At 38.7% G+C, this 26,363-nt stretch overlaps 1 protein-coding gene across 5 annotated transcripts in view; it reads right to left on the reverse strand.

Moving 5' to 3' along the window:
* LOC5571516 (mpv17-like protein) overlaps window positions 1-26,363 on the reverse strand; it is a 518,784-nt gene that overhangs the window by 94,759 nt on the left and 397,662 nt on the right. The window lies entirely within an intron of this gene.

A 26,363-nucleotide genomic window follows, 5' to 3' on the forward strand; every position in this document is an offset into this window, starting at 1 on the left:
TTTATTATTACTCTTATATTGTTATTTTCAACAATCGATCATTATTCGTAATTTTATGTTTATGGCAATATGAATTAAACATGTTTCATGATGGGGACTGACGCAGCCGAACAAGGCGGACGTAGTAGAAATATATGTTTATTTTCATTATGGAATCAGAAAAGGGACGTGAGGTGAGGTAAACCCTCCGACCGTCCGACATTCGAGTTTCATTTTCCGTCAATGCGTAGACGTATAGGGAATGAATACCGCTGCATGACACTCGGATTTCGTATCGCGTTTTTTTTTATTCAGTAATATTGAGCGAGGGGAAGTGGAAAACCTGAATTGTATAAATTATTATGTGATCAGGCTTGGCAGTCTCTTTCTGCACGATTGGCGCTGTTTCGGGTGGATTGAATGCGAAACCATGCGGCAACATGCTCCTAATTTATGATTAATAAATTTATGCTAATTAGCTGCAAACACATGAAGCGACTAAATTGGATGACGGCAGAATCGTGGTGCGACCTTTTCGAAGTATGAAACACAACCAAGCGGTTCAAGTGAAAATGCATCAATCAATCATATGGAACCTTCCACTAATGCCAACTGACACTACCGACAGATGAGCTCCAAAGTAATAACGCGGCCCAAGTGGTTACGGCCAACGATTAATTTCGATTCTATCTCACTCGATTCCCAATTTTCAAGTAGCAAATAAGTAAAACTAATCTCCAGGGGTAAAATCGGCTACGGTTCCCGGTGATTTGAACACTGGAAGCAACATGCTAATTTGCATTCATCGGTGACATGCTATTTTGCCTTCACAAAAACTCTTTGCATGCACCATGGGCGTAGCCACAAGAGAAGGGGGTTGCATCCTTCATACCAATGGAAAAATTTCACTAAACTTGAATTTGAATAGGGTAAGTGTTCCCTTAGTTGTGGGTGTTCCTATAGTTGCGGTAGTGCCGTTTTCACTGATTTTATCACATTAGCCACAGAACCGACACTGCCAATCGACGTATTGGCTTGTTGATGCATGGAATAGTTGAAAAGAGCATTCAAATTGCTTTAAAACTGATGAACTACCACTAAAATTGCTTAAACTTTTCTTACTTGTACCAATAGTTGCGGTAAAGTGTTCCTATAATGGAGGATTCCATAAGAAAACAACGGATACCGCAACTATAGGAACACAAATTAAAAATATACCGCAACTAAAGGAACAGTGTACCAATAGTGGAGGTATTATTTTTCACTGACATGCCGTGGATTACTGCGATGAAATCATTTTTCTCATTGAGTCAATGGTCGTTACTTTCCGTTACAACATTAACGTGTACATTAATTGCGCTTCTTGAATTTAGGCGGTTAAATGAAATTCAATCATGCTTAGTACCTCCACTATTGATACATCTACCCTATATCAAAGATTCCGGGCCTAAAAATGGCCACGAATGATTCAAGCGTTTCATCAATAGTCCCCAATAAGCCTTGTGATTAATCTGGCAAAAACTTGTTCTGCAATTAAAATGTATTTTCTGTCAGAACATTGATAGCAGAGCAGTTAGTGTGACTTGTTGTATTTTTGGCAGCTTTGTTCTCTTCATCGTGGACGGTTTTATAAAAAAAATATTGGGTTCAATATTTGCATCAATACTTCCTGCATATGAGTGCATGCATCTTACTGCAATTTTCAGAAGATTTGGCTGACAAATTCCTCTTAATCTTTTTTTATCCTGTTCCTGAGATTCTTCAAGGGATTACTTCAATAACCACTCCAAGTCTTCTCAATAAATCATATCTGCGTGTACCTTTATTTTTTCCAGTGAGTCCTCCCCAATTCTTTTATGTATTTTAGGGATGCCACTGAGAAATCTGTTGGAGGTTCTCTATAAATCCCTCTGAGAGTTTCTCTTATGGTTACTCCAAAAATAATCTCTGACATCCTGATGGATTTTTTTTTTCTCAAAAACACATGCTTCTTGAATGGAACAGAATAAAAACTATTTTTTTGCAATTTCTCATCGTAATAGGCTGTTTTTCATCACGCCAATCTGTCATGAAATGGCCTACTTTCCTGCACTGAAGTATGCAGTGTGGGAATAGTCGTTACCTAACTGAAACCAGTGCTGTAATGATTCATTACGCAACGCTTTCTCATTACACAACTGTTTTGAGTTGCGTAATGAATCATAACAACAATTTCTCAGAAATTGTAAAATAATGGTGAATGCATTCCGATATAATTTCTGATACCCTCAAGTGGTCTTCTACGAAATTGCAAAAAATGTTTTTTGCAATTTCTCATCGTAATAGGCTGATTTTCATCACGCCAATCTGTCATGAAACTGCCTACTTTCCTGCACTGAAGTATGCAGTGCGGGAATAGTCATTACGCAACTGAAATCAGTGCTGTAATGATTCATTACACAACGCTTTTTCATTACGCAACTGTTTTGAGTTGCGTAATGAATCATTACACAACAATTTTTTCAGAAATTGTGAAATGATGGTGAATGCGTTCCGATATTATTTTTGATACTCTCAAGTGGTCTTCTACGAAATTGCAAAAAATGTTGTACGTAACTCGTTGCAGAACTCGATTTTTACAGCACTCGTCGTAATTATCCTACTCGGCAAGCCTCGTAGGATAAATTTACAACTCGTGCTGTAAAAATCAACATTCCGCAACTTGTTCCGTAAACTACTAGTACGTCACTCGTTGCAGAACTCGATTTTTACAGTACTCGTCGTAATTATCCTACTCGGCAAGCCTCGTAGGATTACAACTCGTGCTGTAAAAATCATCATTCTGCACCTTGTTCCGTAAACTACTATTTGTAATAGATGGAGAAGCCACTTTTGTAGTAATATCATTTCAGCATTGTTTTTTCATAAGGGCTTATCTGAATTCATAAATTCATAATATGCTCTAAATTGATCGCCCCGTAATGTTAATGTTGGCAAATGTTCTAATAAACGCCTCAACGTGTTCAATGGTGTTTTAGATGCTTTATACACACTATTTGTATGAGTGGGCTATGTAAAATCAATAATCGCATAAGTGACATTTATTCATGAACTGGAAACGGCATTATTTTTTTTTTATTTAATTAAAATAAATAATCAGTTTAACTTTAAGGCATAAAAGCCAAATTTGATTAAATTTGATAAGTTTTGAATTTCTCCTTTAATTTATTTCATTTGAGCATTTCATAATGAATGATTGAGTGCAAACAAAAGGACAAACATAAACATTCAAATCTCATTATCAATGAATGCGGCTCGTAACTTTGTAGAATACACAAATAAGCTTCTTATCATTTTTACTTGAAATGAGTTTAAAATGAGCTTGATATGTTTTACACCTACCTTATGAAATTAACGTAAATTTACAGGATCCTGTTATGAAACGTCAAGAGCCTGATATGAATCTTCAGGTGCTCGTAAGAAATCTATAGGAAAACGCGAGGGCTCTGAAGCATCTTGCTGAGAAATCGTAGGATATCGCCTAGAATTCTCAGGACCTCGCTAAGGATTTTACTAGGAATTAAAATTTTAGGATTCCTTTGCGATATTGCTGAAAATTCTCAAGTTTACGATGAAAATTTTCAAAAGAATATTATTTTAGGCTATCGCTAGCACTCTTCAAACATCTCTGGACACCTTTTCAAAATCCCCTAGATTTCGCCAGAAACACTAAAAATATCACTAGAAATCCACATAATCCCGCTAGGAACTTACAGGACACCCAATAATCAATTAAACATTCTCTGGATCCCGCAAGAAACCTCCAGTGTTCGCTAGGAATCTGCAGACATTCTAAATAATCTGTTAAAAATTCTGGGAAGTCCCCTAAGAAGGATTCTCCAGGGTACAGTTAGAAATCTCATAGACCCAGCTCGCAAGGAACATTTTGATATGTTGAAATTTGTATCCTTTATTAAAAATTTTGTATAGAATTCTGGTTCGTCTCTTAACAAATCTAATGTTTTACAGAATCTCTAACAAAGAGGGAACGTAGCTCTAAATAGTTAACGCAGAACACACTAATACTACAGAAAAAAAGATAAAATAATCTCAATCGTATTCATCGCACGCTTCAATGATATTATTGAGAATAAAATGTACATTGGAATATGTTCACATTTGTCATGGTGCCGGTATTAAACGGCACATTGAAAAATGATATACAATATAGTAAAATATACTCTTCTCTTTCTATGGATTATATGTTAACACTTCTGCGAATCACTAGAATAACGCAATTTATTTAATAAAATTCCTTAAAAGTTATGATACACGACAGTTTGCTTTATTTGTGTCTATTAATGCCGTGTGTTTTTACATACGCAATGTATGTAAATGTAACTATATATCAATAAAAATAGCGAGCTAAAAAGGTGAAACAAAATGTATGATTGCAACTCTTTGTGAATCATAGACTCATATTAGCTTTTATGTCAGTGCTTGTGGTTTGTTCAAATAAGCTGTTCCAAATCTGAAAAAAGCGTTTTAAGTATATCACCTACTGGCAGACTCAAGTGAGCTGGTCACTCAGTATGAATGTCTAAAAAAATAGATTGGTCTCTAGTTGATATGCTGATGGATATTAATGGCCTCATAAAACGTTGCGAGTGCATGACCAATAGAGTGATGCAAATTTTGAAATTTTGGCTCCCCTATGCTCAAACGATTTCTTTTATGGTAACTAGCATTCTCCCAAAGTTTGAAATGATTTGGATGAAATTTGACTGTGCACACGACATTTGAAGTTTGTATGGAGATTACTATGGAAAACGCCAACATTTTGTGTTCAGCCCTCTATCTCTTCATTATAATATTTTATGGAAAAGTGAATACACTCTTCTCATATGAAATCCTTCCGGCTACAACTTTGCCGAAGACCACATTTTGATTGGACGTCTGGATAAATTGTTATTCATAATCATAAAGTGGGTTTGCATTTTACATGCTTCACCAACTGTTCGACAGGCAACAGTGGAGCTCCGGGCGGGAAGAATAGATCAAAGTAATCCAGGCTACTATGTTCTACAGCAAAAAGGCAGTGTTGCTCAGAAAGTAATTAAATAATCATCTCAGCGTGATTTAGACTTTGTTATCAATAATATCAAATTATCCTTCGTCCTATCAAAATGTGGTCTTCGGCAAAGTTGTAGCTGGGAAGATTGCACATGAGAAAAGTTTGTTCACTTTTTCATAGATTATTATGACGAGCAGTTAGAGGACTGAATACAAAAGGTTTGCGTTTTCCATAGTAATTTCCATATAAACTTCAAATGGCGTGTGCACAACCAAATCTCTTCCAAATCACTTCAAATTTTGGGAGAATGATTTTAATCATAATTGACACCGTTTAAGCATAGGGGAGCAAAAACTTCAAAATTTGCATCAGTCTAATGACCAATGACCATCCCGAAGCAAATAAGCGCGTACGGGGGAACCCTTAGTAGCTGGTGAGATTTGGTGGAATATCGACGAAAATTGAGCTCTGGAATGTACTCGGTGTGTAGTTAACCTACTATTCAAATGATTAAAGCAACAGACACGATTGTTGAAAACACTAGCGAGGGGCCCCGATATTTTAGCAAGGCAATGAAACACGACATCAATTCGGTTAGCCTATGCTGTAAAGCTGAAATTTATTGTCTTATAAGTTATATTTTACAAGTAATAATTGCTAAAATACTCACAAAAAAGTAGTTCCTTTGCGCCCGTGCTGCATCTTGTTTTCATTACTTTTACATTGATCTATTTTGACAGCACGGGTGCAAAACAGAAACCGAAGAATGACATACACGACATATAAAGTCCGACAATGTATAGGGGTTCACAAAACATTTCTTACGTAACAACGATATTATTTACAAAAAATAAAAAAAATAATGGTATTCTAAAATGTTGCCAAAAACGGATCCATTTTGTTGCCAAAATCGGGGGGTGCCAAAAATGGAGCATGCCAAAAACGGAATCCCACTGTATACGGATTATCAATATTTTACAAATTTAGATGTTGTGCAATATGTTAAGGGTTGCAGACACTGGTTTGGACCTAATCACCATATTTTGGTTTGCATGGAACCAAATTTTAACAAAATTGCGGTTTTCCATATATTTAGAGGCTTTTAACTTATGCACAAAACGAATGTTTGGGCAAACTTAGGCAAAAGCATTATTCACTTCTACATATTCAACTATTTAGAGTCAAAACATGAAGAAAACCAAATTTATTTTGATGTTGTGTTATGTGTTCTTTACTGTTTGATATTATAGATGAATGTTTGACTTTGTTTTACAAATAAAAACTGATTTGGAAATTGGGTTGTAACCAGCTTTTTGGAAAACTGGATATGCATCTTAGAGGTTTGGTGTCTTCGACAAAGTATTTTGGAATAATTTGAACTACATTTTGGCTTATTCAGATTTGGTCTAGATAAGTTACAGCTGATCTAGATCAGTTTTATTTTTGGCAGGTGCGTCCTAGCAAAAAACTTTGTTCTGCAAAGTTGTTCATCTAACATGTTTGACATTCCTCTCGAAAACACTTATGCTCTATCACTGACGCGTATGGCACTGTATGATACTTTACTAAAAATAATCAAAAATCAATTTTGACAACATTATTCGTGCAAAATATATGCGGAAAAAATTGTTTTATCAAGATTTTTTTCTGTCTTGTCGCGTAGACAGTAAAGCAAATATTCTTGACTAGCCAAAGACAAAAAAATAGCCGCTTCATGAGTTATTCAAGATTTTGCAAATCACTGTTTTTTTACATTTTTCACTCAAATTACCATTCAATCTGTAAATTGTGTTGATGTGATTTTTGCACGAAAAAATATGGTCGAAATAGATTTTTTGATATTTTTCAAGGTGATATTTGCTAGAGTACCAACATGTTCTGACACCTAATTTTACCCCCCTCCTCCACTTTCCACAGAGAGCGTTCACAAACAATATTTTTGGAAGTAACTAACACTATTGTAAAGAGATGGTTTTGTAACTGAAAGCATTCCATAATGCGTTTTTCACAATCCTTCAGTTTGTGAATGCATTCACGCAACAATACAACTCACTAAAAAGTTACTTCTTCTACATACACTGTGGTGGCTTTAGCCGGCTTTTTAGTACCCGTTCTAAGACACACTTTTAATTTTATTTGTAGTCACCGTAGCAATCCAAACATCTGATGCGATACTTGAAACACTTTGCTCTGTCCCGCACTATGCTTTTGGAAGCAATAGTTCACTTCACACTGAGTAAAACTCACTTGCGTTCTAAAAACAGAGTCAGAATTTGAATTCACTGAGACAACATTGTTTATGAATGGGATGCGCAAATCTCACTGGTAGGAAGTGATGTCAGTTTTTATATTTTTGGTTTAAATTGTATTCATGCTGTTGTTGTTGTTTGTTGTTTGAGAGGGACTTTAAACCGAAGGTCATTCGTCCCTCTTTGTATTGATGCTCATACGCTTGTTTCAACCTTGTATTAAAAACTCTCAAGAGGTATACAATCTCTCAAGCGGCTCAAAAGGTTTTTATGCTTGAGGAAAGCAAAATAGAACTCAATTGTATTTGAATTTTTCAATATTTTTTTTTTTATAAACTTCATAATCTATGCAAGAAAACATATTTCCGCTACAAAATGTTTTTTTTTGAATATATTGATGAATTCATATCGACAATAATACCTGTTCCCGCTGATAGGATCCGGTAGAGAATAATTACGCGAAGCAGTCAAACCAGTTGCTAAGGACAAAGTGCAGTATAATATAAAATAGCTAGGTTAGCAATAATATGTTTCAACGATATAATAAATCCAATAAACGATTAGTCTCTATCAGAACTCCGTCCGAGTAAGTTTGGTCTTTTTTTTTAATCCCCGAAACTCCGTCTCGGATGTAACTTACATTCTAGTAGTCTTTTGTTGCATGCAATGTTGTATGAACTGTTATACAATGGCTATTATATTTTTTTCTAGAACTGTCAATGTGACTGTATAAAAGACAAACAACAACGATATTGTGCTCTTACGATCGAAATGGTAAGTAGATTCTATGATTAATTCTAATGTTTTACTGATACTTTCTGTTTTGTTTCAGGTATGCTAGATTGTTTTGTGTTCGCCTTTCGATCTGTAGTGAAAAACTTCCCAAAAGCTTTAGCGAGAGAGGAGAGAATCTCTCAGTTGTACATAGGTCCTTTAGTAATTTTTTGCGAGAATTGTTGAAGATGAATACAGTGTTGGCAAAACAGCTGATTTGTGGTGTTTTTGTGGCCTCAACATGAGGCATGTTCGTCCATCGGTGTAGTGCGGTATGTTGCACTCCGGTGGATTGTTGTTGGCCACAACAATACCTTTGTATGGAACGTGTACAAGAAATACTGTCTATTTTTTACTCTGGATGGAGATACACTGTGTTAAAAAAATATCCGTACAGCGTTCTCTAGTGTAAAAAGTTGTATGAATCATATAAAGAATGTTAAAGTCGCCTCTCCACATCTCGATATCGAAGGAACCATCGAGATAGGGAGAGATCGAGACATAGAAATTTTTTTTAACGAATACTAGATTGAAAATCACCCTATTGTCACGAAAATCAAAAACAAACAGATGTCATTTCGTCTTCACAAATTGTTCTAAATCTCTAATATCTAGTCTAGTAATTTTTGATAATGGGCATATCGACATACGGAGAGAAAATTGGGAACGAAAATCACATCGAGATATGGAGATATCGAGATAAGGAGGATATCGAGATATGGAGAATTAAAATGTATGCAGAGTGCAGGGACCGAAAAAATCATCGACATAGGGAGAGATATCAAGATGTAGAACATCGAGATGTGGAGAGTCGACTGTATAATATTTGTTCATCATTTGCTTCATTCGATGCTAAACTAGGTCCTTTTTATTTGTCAGTCCTCGAAATTCGATAAAAAATCATCTAGTGTTTGTACAAAAATTGTTTGTCTTAAAAAGCCCTAAAATCGGCGGCAGAAAATTTTTCGAACAATTAGTATATTTTCAAAAGTTAATCCTGTAAACAATCTGTCAGTCTGTTCGAATCAACTGTGTGCATCACTCTGCAGCGAAGCTTTTTGATAAGTTGTTCGCAACACTAGAAGTTATTTTCCTGACATTTTATATGCAATTTATAAATATTCAGTGCTTCTTTAGAGAAAAATGGCTGCTCCGCACTCCAAAATTCCGGTTGCAGTTCGGAAACTGATCATTGCATTGATTTCAAGAATGACGGTAAAAGCTTGTCCGAAATTGCCGGCATAGTGAAACGGAAGAAGTCGTTCATCTCTGCTAAAAATATCAAGAAGCGACTGGAATATGCCCAAAAATACGTGGTTGAACCAGAAGAGTTCTGGCAGAACGTCATATTCACGGACGAGAGTATATTCAACATTTTTGGGTCAGACGGATTGGTAAGAGTGTGGCGAAAATCAAATACAGAATTGAAGCCGAAACATCACGCCACGTTATGGTTTGGGGTGCCTTTTGTGCAAATAGGACCGGAAACCTGGCTTTCATTGAGTCTTCCATGGATCGATTCATGTATTTGGACATTTTGAAGAACAACTTGAAAGCAAGTGCCGCGAAATTGGGCCATGAATCCAATTTCCATTTCGTCCAAGACAATGATCCGAAGCATTCTTCTAAGCTGCTTAAAGAGTGGCTGTTGTACATCGTTGAATCAACGCTACCGCGTCCTCCCCAATCTCCAGACCTTAATCCTATTGAAAATTTGCGGTATCACCTTGAGCGAAAAATTCGAGAACACCCGATCCACAACAAAAACCAGCTAAAAGAGTTTCTCATGGAAAAATGGGAGAAGATCACCCCTGTGACAACCCAAAAAATAGCTTGTTCGATAAAAAGGCGTTTGCAAAGCGTAATTGCAGCGAAAGGTGGACATACGAATTATTGACTTGGCGGTTCGGGTCCGTTAACCAGTGTTTTATGCACTGTACGGACATTTTTTGACATACATTTTGCTACTGGTTTGCGGGCATATTGCGCTGTACTATGTCCAATTTGGGTGACTCAAGAGGGTGTTTAATGGATGGTTTGAGTGGGCGGAAACATTATGTTTACGTACTGTTTACATAACTCAATTAAGTATCTTTGGAAGAAATGCCAAAAATATCTCAGTGAACAACTTTATAGAAGGAAGTTTTTTACTAGGAAGCTCCTATCAAGAGATAAAACTGATCAGTTATAACTTATCTAGACCACATCTGAAGAAGTCAAAATGTAGTACAAATTGTTACAAAATACTTTGTCCAAGACAATAAACCTCTAGGATGCGTATCCAGAGTGCCGTTTTGATTTACGTTACGGACAATTTTGAATTCCAGACATTCTACTTTGTATCTAGGACAGGACGTGAAAGCTGAATTAAGACTGCCCCGTTGTTTTTCAGTCGATAGTCTTGATGATACAGGAGCCAGTGTTACCAGTATCCTTTATAAAGAAATCTTGTGAACAAATTCAAATATTTGGGCGCATTATTTGAGTACCGTTTTGTCTCCGAACAGACTCATATTCCGAACACTCGGTTTTTGTATGGCAATTAGGTTGAAATGTTTCGCTGAAATATGTCAACAAATTACCAGGAAATGGCAGTCAATTGGAATTCAATTTTAACGTCTTCAAATCAATTTTATACCTCGGGAGTAGTGATGGTTCTCTAGCTCAAGACCACATAAATTTATTCTCGAAATTATTCATTTGAATACGATTTATTCGTGCTGTTCGGAATTTGAATCAAGGTGTTCGGAATATGAGACATAATGAACGCAGTGTTCGGTATTTGAGTCAAAATGTTGTTCCAAACTTTTACGGAAAAACAATACTAAACAAGTTTAAATGAACATTTTTATCAGTACACCCTACACCTAACGGTTAGACTTTGCGAAGAAATTAAAATTTTCACCTATATCAGCTAATTTATGCCTATCAGATGCTTTTGAAGTCACTGTTGGCCTTAAGTGTTCGTAATATGAGTCAAAACGGTACTTCTTGAACGCTTCATTCATTTAGTGCACTAGAGAATGCAATATTTAAAAAAAAACAGTTTAAAATTCAAAACCGACGGTATCTAGAGAGAAATGACACAATTTCCATCATATTGGTCTCAATTAAGTATATTTTACTTAGGGGCGGTCCATTAATTACGTAAGACAATTTTCGGGGTTTTTTAACCCCCCCTCCCCCCATGGTAAGATTTTTTGTATGAAAATTAAAAATAAATTGTATGACGGGTAAGAAATCTCAGACCCCCCTCCCCCCACAAACCCTTACGTAATTAATGGACAGCCCCTTATTTACATCGGTGGAGGACCGGTGCTAACACGGCACTGTTATCTCCTCCATAGAAGAACTGTTAGAGGGGCCTTCCTTAGCCGAGTGGTTAGAGTCCGCGGATACAATGCAGAGCCATGCTGAAGGTGTCTGGGTTCGATTCTCGGCTGGTCCAGGATCTTTTCGTAATGGAAATTTCCTTGACTTCCCTGGGCAAAGAGTATAATCGTATACCTGCCACACGATATACGAATGCGAAAAATGGCAACTTTGGCAAAAAAAGCTCTCTGTCACGATGGGAACCCTGCCTCATTGTCATCGGAGTAATATCATGGTACGATGAACAGTTGTTCAAACTGACCGCCGCACACTGCCATGCGGGCGAATACAATGACCAACGGATGACCAGATATCAACAGAACGATACTGGACAGAATAGTGGAGGGCAAAAGTGAAAGTCATCATTAAGAGATATTTGGGCTGTTGCTATCCCAGTAGAAATTCTCGCAAATTGTAATACTATCAAAATTCAATCAATTTATATCTGATTCACACTTAAATTTAGATAAAACTAGTGCTGGAATTGAACTCATATTAAAATAAGGGCTAAGTGATGAATTGTTGTGGATCTCTTCGTAACTAAAGAATAACGAGGGTAAATATGCTAAAATTTACTAACAGGTTGAATTAATTGAAGAAGTACTGTAAGTATAAGAACGGATCGATTGAGATTCAATGGTTAGACTACATACTATATTCGTGCAGGAGACGTATCGTTCAGAATGGTCCAGAAAAGTGGAATCGTGATCTTATTTATAGAAGGGTTTCACCAAAAATTGTAAGTAGAGATAATTTAGAGAAATGATGAAAATGCTCATAATAAAATTGAAATTGCAGCTTAAAGCTAACCACATAAAAAAATGGTTAGCTCATAGATTTGGGAAATCATCCGTACACTCTCAGTTAATAACTGTGGAAGTGCTCATAAGTACACTAAGCTGAGAAGCAGGCTCTGTCCCAGTGAGGACGTAATGCCAAGCAGAAGAAGAACTGTCAAAGTACATCAAAATCAACGGATTTGAAACGTCTTGTAAAAAGGTCTATCAGCATCAATTTTTGGAATAGGTGAAAGGTGAAAATAAAGGCTCTGGGTAAAGACATGTGATGGAATGAAAAATGTTAGTTTGAAGAAGGAAGTGATTGAGAGAAGATGTTTGAGACTTGTCAACTTGTGAAAAAAAGTAAACTAATATTTGATTAGTGAAATCATGCGTTCTGTGTAATTAAGTAAAGAAATCTGATAACTCCTTCTTGAACTGCACAAAACACAGCGTTTTTTCAATTAAATTTAAAAGTATCTTGGTTACTTACTGTTGTCTTTGAACAACCCTCTTGAACTCTTTGGAAAATGACTGCAATATAATGAATTTACTACAGACAAAACTTCAAGTTATATTTAGACATTAGACATTAAAGAATTCCTCAGATGATTGGGATTGTTAGGAATTTCACTAGAACATTTTTCCAAGCACTTCTTTTCAGATTAAAATTGCAATTTTGCAACACATTTGGGAAAATTTGGTAGACTGGTTCCCACCCTATTTTCTAGGAATCAAAAAAGTTGTATAAAAGCAATTCTATGAAAGATAATTCCGGAGAAAAAATTCAGTAGATGTTATTAGAAAGGTTTCAATAAACTAATCAGATGAAGTAAAATATATAAGGCTAGATACAGTTTAAACTTAAAAATACCACATTGATGGTACCGTAATCCGGGGTAACATTGATCATTTTTTTGAATGTTTCTTAAATATTTTGTTTAAAAATGCAAATGTTGCAAATTTTATATTTTTAAAATAAGTACTGCCACCTATAGCTCGTGACTATATACCTTATTTTGTTTTTTGAACGATTTAAGAATGTTTAAAAAAATGTTTAAAGCGATTTTTTGATATAGCTGGTATGGGGTAACATTGATCACTTATGTAAACAACGTTCGATAATATTCAAAATATCGTTACTTACTTAAATCGAGGCCTCTGAAGCCGAATATGAAGACCAAACGCTTACAAGTCATTTACTTTTTGAGTTATTTTGAAATTTAAAACACCTCGAACCACGGAATACGCCTAAAGGTAGGCAATTTCCTAAGGGAAATTTACATTCTTAACAGTAATTAGGAAATGTTGCCTTATTGAACATACTTATGAAAATTTTGACAACGGAATCGTTTTCGGCGATGTTGTTTTTAGTAAGAATCGCATTTTCCTTGCTCATGTCGTTAACAGAACTTATGTGAAACATGAATGTTTGGTAGTATCATCCTCAACCATTAAAATCATTGTTTCGAAAAGTTGCCAAATTTACGTATAAGGTAAACGCAATTTTCACAAAAATCTTCACTTTTATTAGCTCATTAATATATGAAAGGGAAGCACCATTCATGGTTTGGAAATGTTCCATCAATAAATGATAATGCGAACTTTTTACGAGATGAGTCATTCCGATCAATGTTACCCCGCTGATCAATGATACCCCGGATTACGGTAACAAAATGTCTGTATCCACTTATTGACAGAAAATCTGTTAATTTTATTAAGTCGATTGCCCCTCCTTCATGGAAATCAGGGGTACGACCATGTCATGCACCCATGAAAATGCAAACGGGACAACGTTAGGTATACCTATCTGGATCTGCACAACCGAAGAATGTTCCGTCCAATCCAAAATTCCATTCTGCATACCCATAAGCGATGCAACACTTCCCCCAGACAGACGGACCAATGATGTTGTGCAGCACAGCAGCTGAGAGAAAACAGGGATGCAGTAATTAAAATTAAATGCATATCATAATCAAGATATAAATTATTCAAACTTTAAATAACAGTCTTGTTCGAAGCCCACAGCACACATTACAAAGCGAACAGACATTTTCCTGGGAATTTGTCTGGCTGGGACTTGGGAGTGCTGCACTTATGGGTAGAAGCATTCAACTCTTTTGCGTCGAGAGATGAAACGAGATGAACCCAGTCCAGATGAATGGAGAAGGACAATGGCAGCTAGCCTCTGTGGTATGCACATGCGATGGTTACGTGACTGTCCGAAACCGATGCATCCTCTTTGTCCGAGTGCAAGAGAATAGCATCTATTAAGAATAAACAGTTGTTCGTTGCTACTGACCATGCTTTGTAGGGAGGGTTTCTTCAACCTCGCAGGATTAGGCGATTCGAAATTTAAGGAGAGCTAGAACTGCAGTCACAACTATATCGTGCGGTGTTCATTATTATGCATTGTTTCAAACAAAAAACGTGGATGAATCTTAGGTACTACCCTTCGCCTTCTACTAATTGCATGGAGTTATAAGGAGGTAGGCATTGGGTTTCACATAGCAGTTTTAATTAAAAAGCAAGATTTTTTAAGAGAGCGAATCATACTCTTGGGCTGTGCGTACACAAGTATTTCTGCTCACCAATTTTTTAATGCTACCGAAATTCAGTAGTACATTTCGGTCATACTTTCAATACCTATAGATCCCTATAGATCTATTGTGATCTTTGTTAGGACCAATGCGATTGACCCATTAGCGAAAGTAATAATTCTCCCTTCCTTTACTATGGTTGCTACCACGAACAATAAAAGGGGGGCTCTCAGAATTCATAACTTGCCATTCGAAGTAGCCTCCAGAGCCCAGGCTCCCCGATTCAAGTGAGGAAGCAAAGGGTGCCGCCAATCGTGGTCAGTATTTCCGAATTTTGGTGTTGTTTATGATCATTTGTTAGGCAGCGTCCATTTATTACGTAACGCTAAAATTGAAAATTTTCAGATTTACAAAAAAAATCTACAAAAATGTTGTTGTCATGATTATAACAGCTTCTGACAGACGAGTCCGTTGCAGTTCTTCCTTCCACTGAATTAAAATACCCAATTATTTTCGCTGGCTTGTACTAACCTCCTGCGTCGGCTATGGGAGCAAGTGGAACAGCCTGCAGATTGATCACATGTGCAAAACCTTCACGATCAGGTTGGTTTAACGTAGGTTTGATTAACAGCTGTGGGTCATCGCCGAGCGGACGAACGTTGATCTGAGTCGGGGGGATAAACGCTGCGAAACGTTTGACCTTATCTCGCAATAAACGCAAACATGGTCGAACATTGTATGCTCTTAATTGTGACCAGGGTTCTTCTTTCAATCAGATTGCAGCTCGCAATTTGTATTCCTTTCATGATTTATGGTTATTCCAGAAATAATATCACACCGCGCCCCTTGGCCATCATCGATCGGTGACCTCAATGCAATCACGCCGCGCAGTCACTATTTGGGTTGTATAATTTTATTTGTTCTTTCAATTTGATTTATGATTGTTGTTTTGGCTGCGGGCAAGGGCAGTTTCACCGCAATATACGAAAAATCCGGGGAACATCAGAAACCATTCACACCATTGTGATTATTGGGAAGTTTGAGAAGCAGAAGGGAATTGTGCCGAGGGTGATGGTTGCAGTCTGCAAGGAAAGCGATGCGTTGATTAAATGAATAAAAACAAAAATCAATGCATAAATCAATACTGATGACTGACAATGCAATCCAAATGAAAAAACGGCCTGTGAGAGCTCGCAGGCAATATATGTTGGATAATGGAATAGCCAACAGCAAGAGGGAGGATATTCGCATTTATATGTTGGAAACTGAACCACAATGGAACACAGGATTTCATTGACCATTGCAAAGCATTCCAGAAACCATTAATACACTGAAACCTACATTTACGTAATGCTACTTACAGTGTTTGAATTTTCATCCGAATAAGCCGATCGAACTATATTCGGAGAGTGTAACAGTTCGCGAACCATAACAGTTCGTGGCACATCGCAATCGGAGAGCCCTATGAATGTAAATATTCATTCTCTCGTTTGGTACGAGGCGCGAGAGCGTTCAAGAGCAGCAACTCTCACAAACTGCAACAGTATCGAGACATTCAGGTGATTTGTGTTTTGCATAAAATTGGTGATAACTTTCTTTTTTTCTGGTAATGCAGCCTTTAACAACCTAATTATAATCTATTGGACCATTGAACACCCCTTTGGTTGCAAACATAGCACAGAAAATAAAAAATATTCGCCACTGTTTGTTGATCAGAATGAGAGTGGGTCATCGAATGTTACAAGTGTTGACCCACAGTGATCGGCACCAAACAGTGGGTTGTATGTGTCTGTCTTGTTTTCGTTCATGGCTCGTTATCTTCAACGAACCTTAAATGTCATGCGTGTTGTATGAATGCAGGTGGATAGAGAGGATCGTTAAATTTTCCAAAGCCTGGATACTTACCAGTCAGGCTAAGGCCTGAGTGGCCTTTGCTGTACGTAGGTTACGTCTTCATTCGACTCGGTCCATGGCTGCTTGTCGCCACTATGGGCGATCAGGGTGCCAATAATCGAAAAATTGACTTGTTCTGATAGGTTTTCCATGTACATCATACCATAGTAAACACTTCTATTAAGATATTCCTGCAGCTGGTGCAATTTATGGTTCATCCGCCATCTCCACGTTCCGTCTTCCATCTGCACTCCGCCGTAGATGGTCCGCAACACCTTCCGTTCGAAAACACCAAGGGCGCGTAGATCCTCTGCACGTAGGGCTTACGATTCATGCCCATAGAGGAGAACCGGTCTAATTAGCGTCTCTTAGATGCTTAACCTTCCAGTCGTCGCGTGGTGTGGCACCGTCAGAACCACCCCGCTGCCGTTGTGGACGAAAAGCGAGGATTTTTCAGCAGTGTTGTACAAAATACAACAGCGCGACTACTGAAGTGTTAACTTCGTGCGATGGCGAACTTTACTTGATCAAAGAGTTCTGCGGAGTCTAAAGTGGGCACGATTTCCAGCAACGGTGCGTCTCTGAATTTCTCTGCTGGCGTCGTTGTTGGCGGTCACCAGTGAGCCCAAGTACATAAATTCTTCGACCACCTCGATTTCATCACCGTTAATATAAACTCGAAGTGGGGGGGGGCGTGCCGTGTCCTCTTTAGAGTCCCTCGCTATCATATACTCCGTCTTCGACACATAGATGTTCAGTGCGACTCGCCTAGCTTCAGGCCTTAGTCGGATGTCGGCGAAGCCAAGTAATTGTGATCGCACGATAATTGGCGCAATCTAACTTGTCGCCCATTTTGCAGATGGGACGACACCTTCCATCCACTCCTCCGGTAATACTTCCTCCTCCCAAATCTTGAAAATAAGCCAGTGCATCACCACCATATTTTAGCAGCTCACTCGCCAGTTGGTCCACTTCAACGGCTTCGTTATTTTTCAACCGTCCAATCTCCGTTTCCACTTCTTGGAGATCTGAAGGCTGAAATCTTTCGTCCTCCTTTCAAGGTTATTTCAGTGCTACCTTCACTACTAGCCACATCACCGTTAAGGTACCCATCGTTTTGCTGCCGCCACCTTTTGACCACCTCACGTTCGTTCGTGAGAAGATTTCCGTCACAGTCTCTGTACAAGTCGGCTTGTGGCACAAAGCCTGGTTGCACCAGGTTGAACTTGGAAACAGCCCAGGTATCTAACATCCAAAAGCATTGTGTACATGAGACTATCCAGCAATTGACAATAGGGATGCGACACAGGATTTGCAGCTTGTGCGGGCAGCAAGCAGCCTTTCTGCATCGAGGTATTGACGGGATTGCTGGTCTGCATCCCAAACATCGTCAGCACACGGTCCACAGCAGCTTTTTGCGTCAGGTACATACATCCAGTAGCGTGATCGTATCGGATCTTGATTCCGAGAAAATAGTTAGCAACGCCGCAATCCGTAAGCTGGAGCTTCTTGGAAAGAGCACGCTAGATCTACTTTACCAGGTCCAGTCGATCGCCAGCGATGAGCAAATCGTCTACATTAAGGTCTACGTAGATGATGATGTATACGCCCCTCGATCGTCGGTCCTGGTATACAAACAGTAGTCATGCCGGAAACGGCTGAAGCCGAAATCCAGAAGAAAGTCGTTCAGCTTATTGTTTCAACAGCGAGGGCTATGCTTAAGTCCATACAGCGATCACTCCAGCTTGCACACGAGGCACGTGACTCCTTTGGGTACGACCAAGTAGATATCTCCTTCAAGCTCGTGGCCAACTTAGCTACGGGGGAATACATTTCGTTGTAGTCGACTCCGGGCTTCTGCTGGAACCCCTTCGCTACCAAGCGCGCCTTGTAATAAACTGGTTCGCCATGCTCGTCCGGCTTGATTCGGAAGACCTATTTCGACTTCAGTGAAATCACACCAGCAGGACATCTCACCAGTCGCCAAACATAGTTGTAGGGTAAGATGGTCCAAAACGCACTGATGGGGTAAAATGGCTCACCTCATTAAATCATTCCTAGAATCTTTCAATTTGTATTCTTTGCCAAACGGTGTTAAAATATGTTTACCCAAGAGTTGCCGCCACAACCTTCGGACATAAACTCATAGATTTCTCCTTAATTTTCCGGTAAAATTCAACATTTTTCCCTTTTTTGCCTAAATATTAAGGTTTTCCGATGATTTCATTAAGGAATAAGCGTTTCCATACCACAGAGCAAACTCATGGAGAAACTTGGTTGCTAACTACTAGTTCTCCATACTAAATGGCATTCTACCCCACCCATTTGGTCATTTTGAACCACCCCCATTTGTAAACCAACTTTTCTACACGATTTAAACTAGCAAATATTGTAAAGTTACTGTTAGGACTGCGAGTGGCGTTAATATGTAGATCTCATTAGGGGAAAACGACCAAATCCTTAAAGTGGCATTTTGGACCATTTGACCCTACGCTAGCGACTGCAGTTCCTCACCGACCGCTTGTTGCCAAAGGGCTTTGTCGGCTCGTCCAGCCATACGCCTCATGCACATCGAAGATCAAACGCTCGGCCTCATCTTGTCTCTTTGATTCCTTTGAGCTGAGAGACGGTTTGGTGGGAGGCTCGTCAGTACATTTATGTACTCCTGAGAAATATGTAACTCTACCCATAACCGGAAAGCAGAAAGGAATTTTTTTAACTAGCTTATGTGGAGACTTGAACAGGAATGAAAAAAATTGTACCGTTGTTTATTTAAGGAAACTTCGGTTGTTAGGGAACCGTCGATCATCAGCTCACTGCATTAGCATTAAAATTAGCATTAAGCATTTCGCACACATTTCGTAGGCGGTACAGTCCTAGACCATTGTATGAGGGTTGCCTCCTTCCCGTCCGTAACCAAAGTCAGAAATTCGGGACTTACCTCTAACTCTTAGACGAGATTGATGCATCCTCCAATAGTAGAGAGCTGTCCTGGCCACGTCCTTGCAAAAGCTGGGGAATGGGAAGGATGATTGATTGAACACCTACTTATGAAAGATGCAGAGAACTCTACGACCTTTCATAGGTGTTACGGGTTTGTTGTGGAATGTTGATGGAAGGGGTAGTGCCACAGCATACGTTCGGTAGACGTTCTGGCCGACAAATGATTAATATTCACGCATTGTGATCATGCGCTAGTGGGGCCTTTCTTAGCCGAGTGGTTAGAGTCCGCGGCTACAAAGTAAAGCCATGCTGAAGGTGTCTGGGTTCGATTCCCGGTTGATCCAGGATCTTTTCGTAATGGAAATTTCCTTGACTTCCCTGGGCATAGAGTATCATCGTACCTGCCACACGATATACAAATGCGAAAATGGCAATTTTGGCAACGAATGCCTCAGTTAATAACTGTGGAAGTACTCATAAGAACACTAAGCTGAGAAGCAAGCTGTGTCCCAGTGAGGACATTAATCCAAAAAGAAGATCATGTGCTGCTGATCAGAACAAACTCACCAAATTCCTTTTTCGAAACTCCTCTGAAATCCGTCGCTTCTCTAAGAATGAACAATAACGTGAGCTGTAACTTAGCGCTGCCCAACAAAATGCACGCACCGCACGAAAAACCGACAAAAAACTGCAGTTCATAATCCATCTTGAACCGAGCATCCACGAATTATATTCAATTTTTGAATCAACATGTTTAACACACACAGGAGATAAAAAAGAGTCGCGCAAAAAACTGCTACGCCATCCGGATAGTTTTGTTTTTATATTTTTGCGCGACTGGCGACGTGGAATTATTTAAAAGTTTAGCACACGAAGAGCAAATCTTTCAAATGAAAAATAAAAACACTTTTATCACTTTAACAGCATGTTTCCACACCATCCATATTTGCACGTGGCATAGCGCCATCCACCGAATCAAATTCTACACCAGCCGAATTAAAAATAATACGCGGGATGAAGTAAACGTGACACACAATTCAAAAAGCAGCTGCCCGCGCGCGCGGCTTGCTGCGATCCGGTCATAAGCTCACTGCGTTACAGATTTACTCCAACACATTGGCCGATTTACTCATAATGCTCTTATTATGTTACATTATCGTGCTTACTGGTTAGGGGCTGTCCATTAATTACGTAAGAAAATTTTGGTGGTTTTCAGAACCTCCCCTCCCCCCATAGTAAGATTTTTTGTATGAAAATTGATAAATAATTGTATGGCGTGTAAGAAATCTCAAATCCTCCTCTCCCCATAAACTCTTACATATTTAATGGACGACCCCTTACTTGGGACGTTTGTTAAGCCAATGTATTGTACTCAGCGAAGATATTAAATGCCAGCTGTTTAACTCAAAACTTGCTAGATTATATTTGTTGGAGTCTGCTTAAGTGTGAATCATTGATTACCCCTGTAAACTTGTAGGCCTATACTCAACGATGCTTTTGGATTACTGTAATTAATCGTTGAACTCGAAACATGTCAAGAGCCTGTTTGGATATAAATCCCATTATTCAATATTGGATAGGTTACATGTTACGTTTGTAGAACTGAAATCCTTTTTTTCAAATGAGTTCTTGGACAATCTTGAAAACATCCCAAGTAACCACCAAGCATTAAAAAAAGCACAGAGATGGCAATATATGCACTTATAGAACAGCCGGTTTAATGCAGCATAACGTTATAGTAGCCTGAAATGCTACCCCAATGCCACTTTTGGCGAAATAACGTGCTCTCCCAATGCTTGATCCCACTTCACAACGCCGCCAATGTTAATTGGCTGTCAAAATATTGGTGACGCTTAAGCGTAACGGCTGCATTGCGTCAGCGACAGAACTGCTATTGTAATGTTGTTTACATAAATAAAAAAAAAAGATAATTTGCTTTTTCTTTTTTACTCATATTGCGTGATCATTCGTCGTGTAGTGTCGTTCATCTCTTTCTATTCAATTCAGTCCTGTTAATTTCACATTTATTTTCCAACGGTGGTACTCGATCCTTTCATCCTTGCCTTGTGTCGCCAAGTGTTTTGTTGTGCCTCTAGCCGAAGACCCACGAGATGTGTGTGGATTGAGTTGAATTTTTGCCAACTTAAATCGTATCCATTAAAGCCTCATTCATCGTTTGTTGAGTCTGACTAAATCCCGTAAGTATTTAATTTCTCAGTGAGAAAACGTTTGTTTGAATGACGATTTCATTTTAGGAAACATGTCCCGTAAAAATGCTGCGAAGAAGCGCTCTGCTGCTGCTTTATTCAATGAGCTGAAACAGGAGAGCTCTGACGAGATAGAAAACGTCCAAATACAGAAACAATTCAACGATTCGAGCACTCAAACGGACCAGGTTCCCTCAACAACCGAAACAAACAACATCGACATCAAACTCAACAAGGTACTGACTCTCTTGGCCCATGCAAATTCTAAGCTGGATGCAATCGGATCTGGTAGTTCCGCCGAATGCCACCACAAATTCGAGTCTGTTGCACTTCGTAAAATCAGTTTGGATCCAGTAAAAACTCTCGAAGATCTTGAAGCGCTTCAGGAGAATTGCAAAAGAGAAGAGTTCATCAACGAGATCGTTGCGTCGATAGGTCAGTTGCACGGAAAACAACGGTACACTACACGAGGTGGAACTGTTTGTTTGCGGATAGTCGATTACTTTTTCGACCGTCAGTTTCTTGTACAGTGCTCATGGACTGGAACTGGTCGCAAACTCAATGAGGACGATCAAGTTCCTAGAAAAACACCCTTTTCGAGATACGAAAAGGTGATCAACCTCTTCTATCAAACCGTTTTGCATTCTGATCCAGAGTTTTCTTTGGATGAGTGCAAGAACTTCTTACATCGATGCTTACGGAACGCAAAGCAAAGACTGGAGGAGCTGGGAGGAACCAGGAAGTCAGTAGCTCGAAAACGCAGACAACTTCGAGAGCTGAACGAACAAGATTATCATGATGAGCCTGATCGAGAAGGCGAAGTAGCTGAAACGGTGTGGACTATGGAAATCGTTGCTCCGGAGTGATGGGACTTACATCATTGATTTTAACTGTGTTTATTGATTATTTCGCCAAAAATGGTTTGAATTCATCGACCTATTGTGTTCATTGATTCTTTTTTTTCTTTCTTTGAAATTTAAATGAATTTCGGTAAATGAATCCTAAAATACTGACATTTATTCATATGATTTCTTAATAAGAGATATAAAAAAATCGTAATCGTGTTTTATATTTTTCCTGTCGGTAACGTATGATGCAGAGGAACGAATACAGTTTTTCCATGTACAGGTACTGCTACTAGTTTACATAATACTTCACATGTAGAAAATAACTTCCCTGGTAGAAAACAATTATCGTTTTTTGAACTAAATACATTTAAATTGATTGATTCGAGTGGACTTTTAAAATGAATTCCGACATATTTGAGTTCCTTCCCATATACTCCGTTAGCAGTTGCATGAATCATTGCCACCACAGATTTTTGCGAATTCAGAAACCATTTATTAGAAAAGTCACTGGCCATATAAACCCATCTTTCAAGACAATATGTAAGAAAGAGGAACTGTCTTCCTTACTAGGATATTTTAGGATTGGGTAATTTTTGTGCTGCTGCGTATCCAGATCATTTCGTTGGTTCTCAGTAATACGATTGATAATTTGGTTTAAAGGCAATCGGCCAGATCAAACCAGGTTTTTGATTTGAAAAAATTGATTTTCGAACGGGTACGATGCAATAGTGCCCAAGACACCGAATCGGTGCACTTCATCAACTACGTGTATAAGATTATGCTGGTTGCTAGTAACTGCTTTAACCTTTACAGTACCAACATAAAAAATCGATCAAATTTTTATTTTCAACTTGCGTTAACTTTGTCAATTTTTAACCGATTTCGATGATTCAACCACGGTTAGATCAGGAATCTAATATAGTTTTCAAAACAATTCAAGAAATTTAGAAAACTGGCGTTATTTTCAAATAGGGCCAAAGTCCCGTGGGGTACCTACGGTAGCGAAAACAGAATAATCAACATAAATTTCATTGAATGTCTTTCAAACTTTATAGTAAGTGTTGTACGATGGACTCTTAGGCATAAGAATACCTTCCTTAGCAATTTAAGAACATATGGGACAGTTACGGTCAACTGGTCTTCTGGTATAGGTTCTGGTAGGGAACCTAAGGGGACACTTAGAGAATGTTACATATTGGTAGCTGGAAGTTCATGATTTTTCATGACGAATTGGAATAACATAATGCCATAAATCAAAAGTATGCCTTGTCCATATGCGAATATTCCGAAAGCGACCCGAGCGAGTTCAGGTGAAAAAATGAGCCTGCTCATCAAGTACTCATTGACGAACAAAATAAATATTTTTTCATAAACAATTTATTGGGCATGATACTAATAGACGAGTATATAACATTCTTCTTCTTCTTTTTGACGTTACGTCCCAACTGATACAGAGCTTTCTTCTCAGCTTTGTGTAGTCTCAACTTTTCGCTTCCTTTGACAATTTTACCATTTTGCATATGTATGTGGCGGGTACGAAGATACTTGATGCCCTAGTAAGTTGAGAAAATTTTCAACCCGAAAAGATCCTCGACCGGTGAGATTCGAACCCACGACCCTCAGATTGTATTGCTGAATAGCTGCGCGTTTATTGCTACGCCTATCAGGGCCCCTAGAGGACATTATAGTACGTGAACTTTATGAGACAAAATGACGTAAAGACGTTTTCACGAACCCGAAGCCGACTCGCAATTAACGAACGAATACGAATCCAGGTTCGTGTCAAATCGACGGTTTTATTCCTACCTTCGAACTGTCAGTCAAACAATGTTATCAAATATCTCTTCTGTATGTGAAAGCATAAAGACAAAATAGAGCTTCATTGATAATTTAATGGATAATGCCGAACGCTTTCGTAAAAAAAAATTACAAATATGTAAACAATCCATGTTTGACAGTCGGTAGAGGGAACCTCATTGTGTTCGGGTTGAACCTAGGGCAGATTCGGGTTCGACTCGACCCAATAAAATACATTTTGACAGCTGTTGATGCCGATCCAGGGCAAAACTAGGTTTGCTCCAGTAATAAACGAAAACGCCATTAGTGATGAAAACAGCCTAATATACCTATATCTTGACTTCTTTTGACTCAATTCGGCTCTTCCGAGGTTTAACCCAAATTTGGCAACAGCGGAAAAAAATAAATCAGTGCAACAATATTTCTACCCAGCGTAAGCTTCCGAAGTCGGGGTAAAACAACGTCCCCCCCTCTCTCTCTCTCTCTCTCTCTCTCTCTCTCTCTCTCTCTCTCTCTCTCTCTCTCTCTCTCTCTCTCTCTCTCTCTCTCTCTCTCTCTCTCTCTCTCTCTCTCTCTCTCTCTCTCTCTCTCTCTCTCTCTCTCTCTCTCTCTCTCTCTCTCTCTCTCTCTCTCTCTCTCTCTCTCTCTCTCTCTCTCTCTCTCTCTCTCTCTCTCTCTCTCTCTCTCTCTCTCTCTCTCTCTCTCTCTCTCTCTCTCTCTCTCTCTCTCTCTCTCTCTCTCTCTCTCTCTCTCTCTCTCTCTCTCTCTCTCTCTCTCTCTCTCTCTCTCTCTCTCTCTCTCTCTCTCTCTCTCTCTCTCTCTCTCTCTCTCTCTCTCTCTCTCTCTCTCTCTCTCTCTCTCTCTCTCTCTCTCTCTCTCTCTCTCTCTCTCTCTCTCTCTCTCTCTCTCTCTCTCTCTCTCTCTCTCTCTCTGTTTTCGACAACATTGCTGTTGCGAGGGAGGAAAAGCAACCTAATTACAGGTAAACACTAATGCCGTTTACTCAATTTTGAATTGAAGGAACTTTTTTTTGGGTAGTATGATTTCTACGTGTATAGCCGTCTGACAGCGAATCCTTTCATCTGACGTCACGATTATTTCACTTCATTCATGTTTCTGTTCCCTTTTTCAACGGTCGCATTTTTTTCTACAAGGTTCGGCCGTTCCATTCAGAGTAACCGTAATTTGATAAAAACTGTGAGAATATCATTCTGAATTTAGTTGTTTGCTGTTGTATTAGTGATACATACTAACAATCGGTTGGATTGTACCTTTTTGTGTTTCAAGTACTCGAAAGTTCAAAAATGAGTGACGAATCGGATGTTTCAAGTGTGGTAGATTTTGAAACTGCGGACCTGGAAGACGATGTGAATGTTGTTGATTTGGAAAACGATTTTTTTGAGAACCTAGTTGACGATGATTCAAATATTTACACATCAAAATGTGGAACCATAGAGTGGACATCGAATTCCAAACACGGTCCTATTGTGATGGAAAATCTTGCCGAGAACGTTGAGGATTTCAAATTTTTGATTGATATACGACAAGTGAAGAGCCCAAAAGATGCATTTTCTGTGTTTTGGGATGATAAAGTGTTAGAAACTATCTGCAAATTCACGAATAATGAGGCGAAATCGGATGAAAATTTCAAACCTTTGGGGAAAACCGAACTGCTAGCATGGATGGGGATTGTCATTGCGGCGGGGAAAAATCACGATTCAAAAACCTGGTTGAAAGATATGTGGTCATCTGATGAAATGACGCGTCGGCTATTTTACAGTGCTGTTATGGGAAGACATAGGTATTTTCTAAAGATAATTCATAATTTCTTAATAATTATCAGAAGTATTTTTCCTTAGATTTGAAGACATTTATAAATACATGAGATTTGACGACTCGATTTCTAGACGGCCACCTCGAAACCGACCA

This window comes from Aedes aegypti, chromosome 1, assembly GCF_002204515.2.
Source record: "Aedes aegypti strain LVP_AGWG chromosome 1, AaegL5.0 Primary Assembly, whole genome shotgun sequence".
Lineage (NCBI taxonomy): Eukaryota > Metazoa > Arthropoda > Insecta > Diptera > Culicidae > Aedes > Aedes aegypti.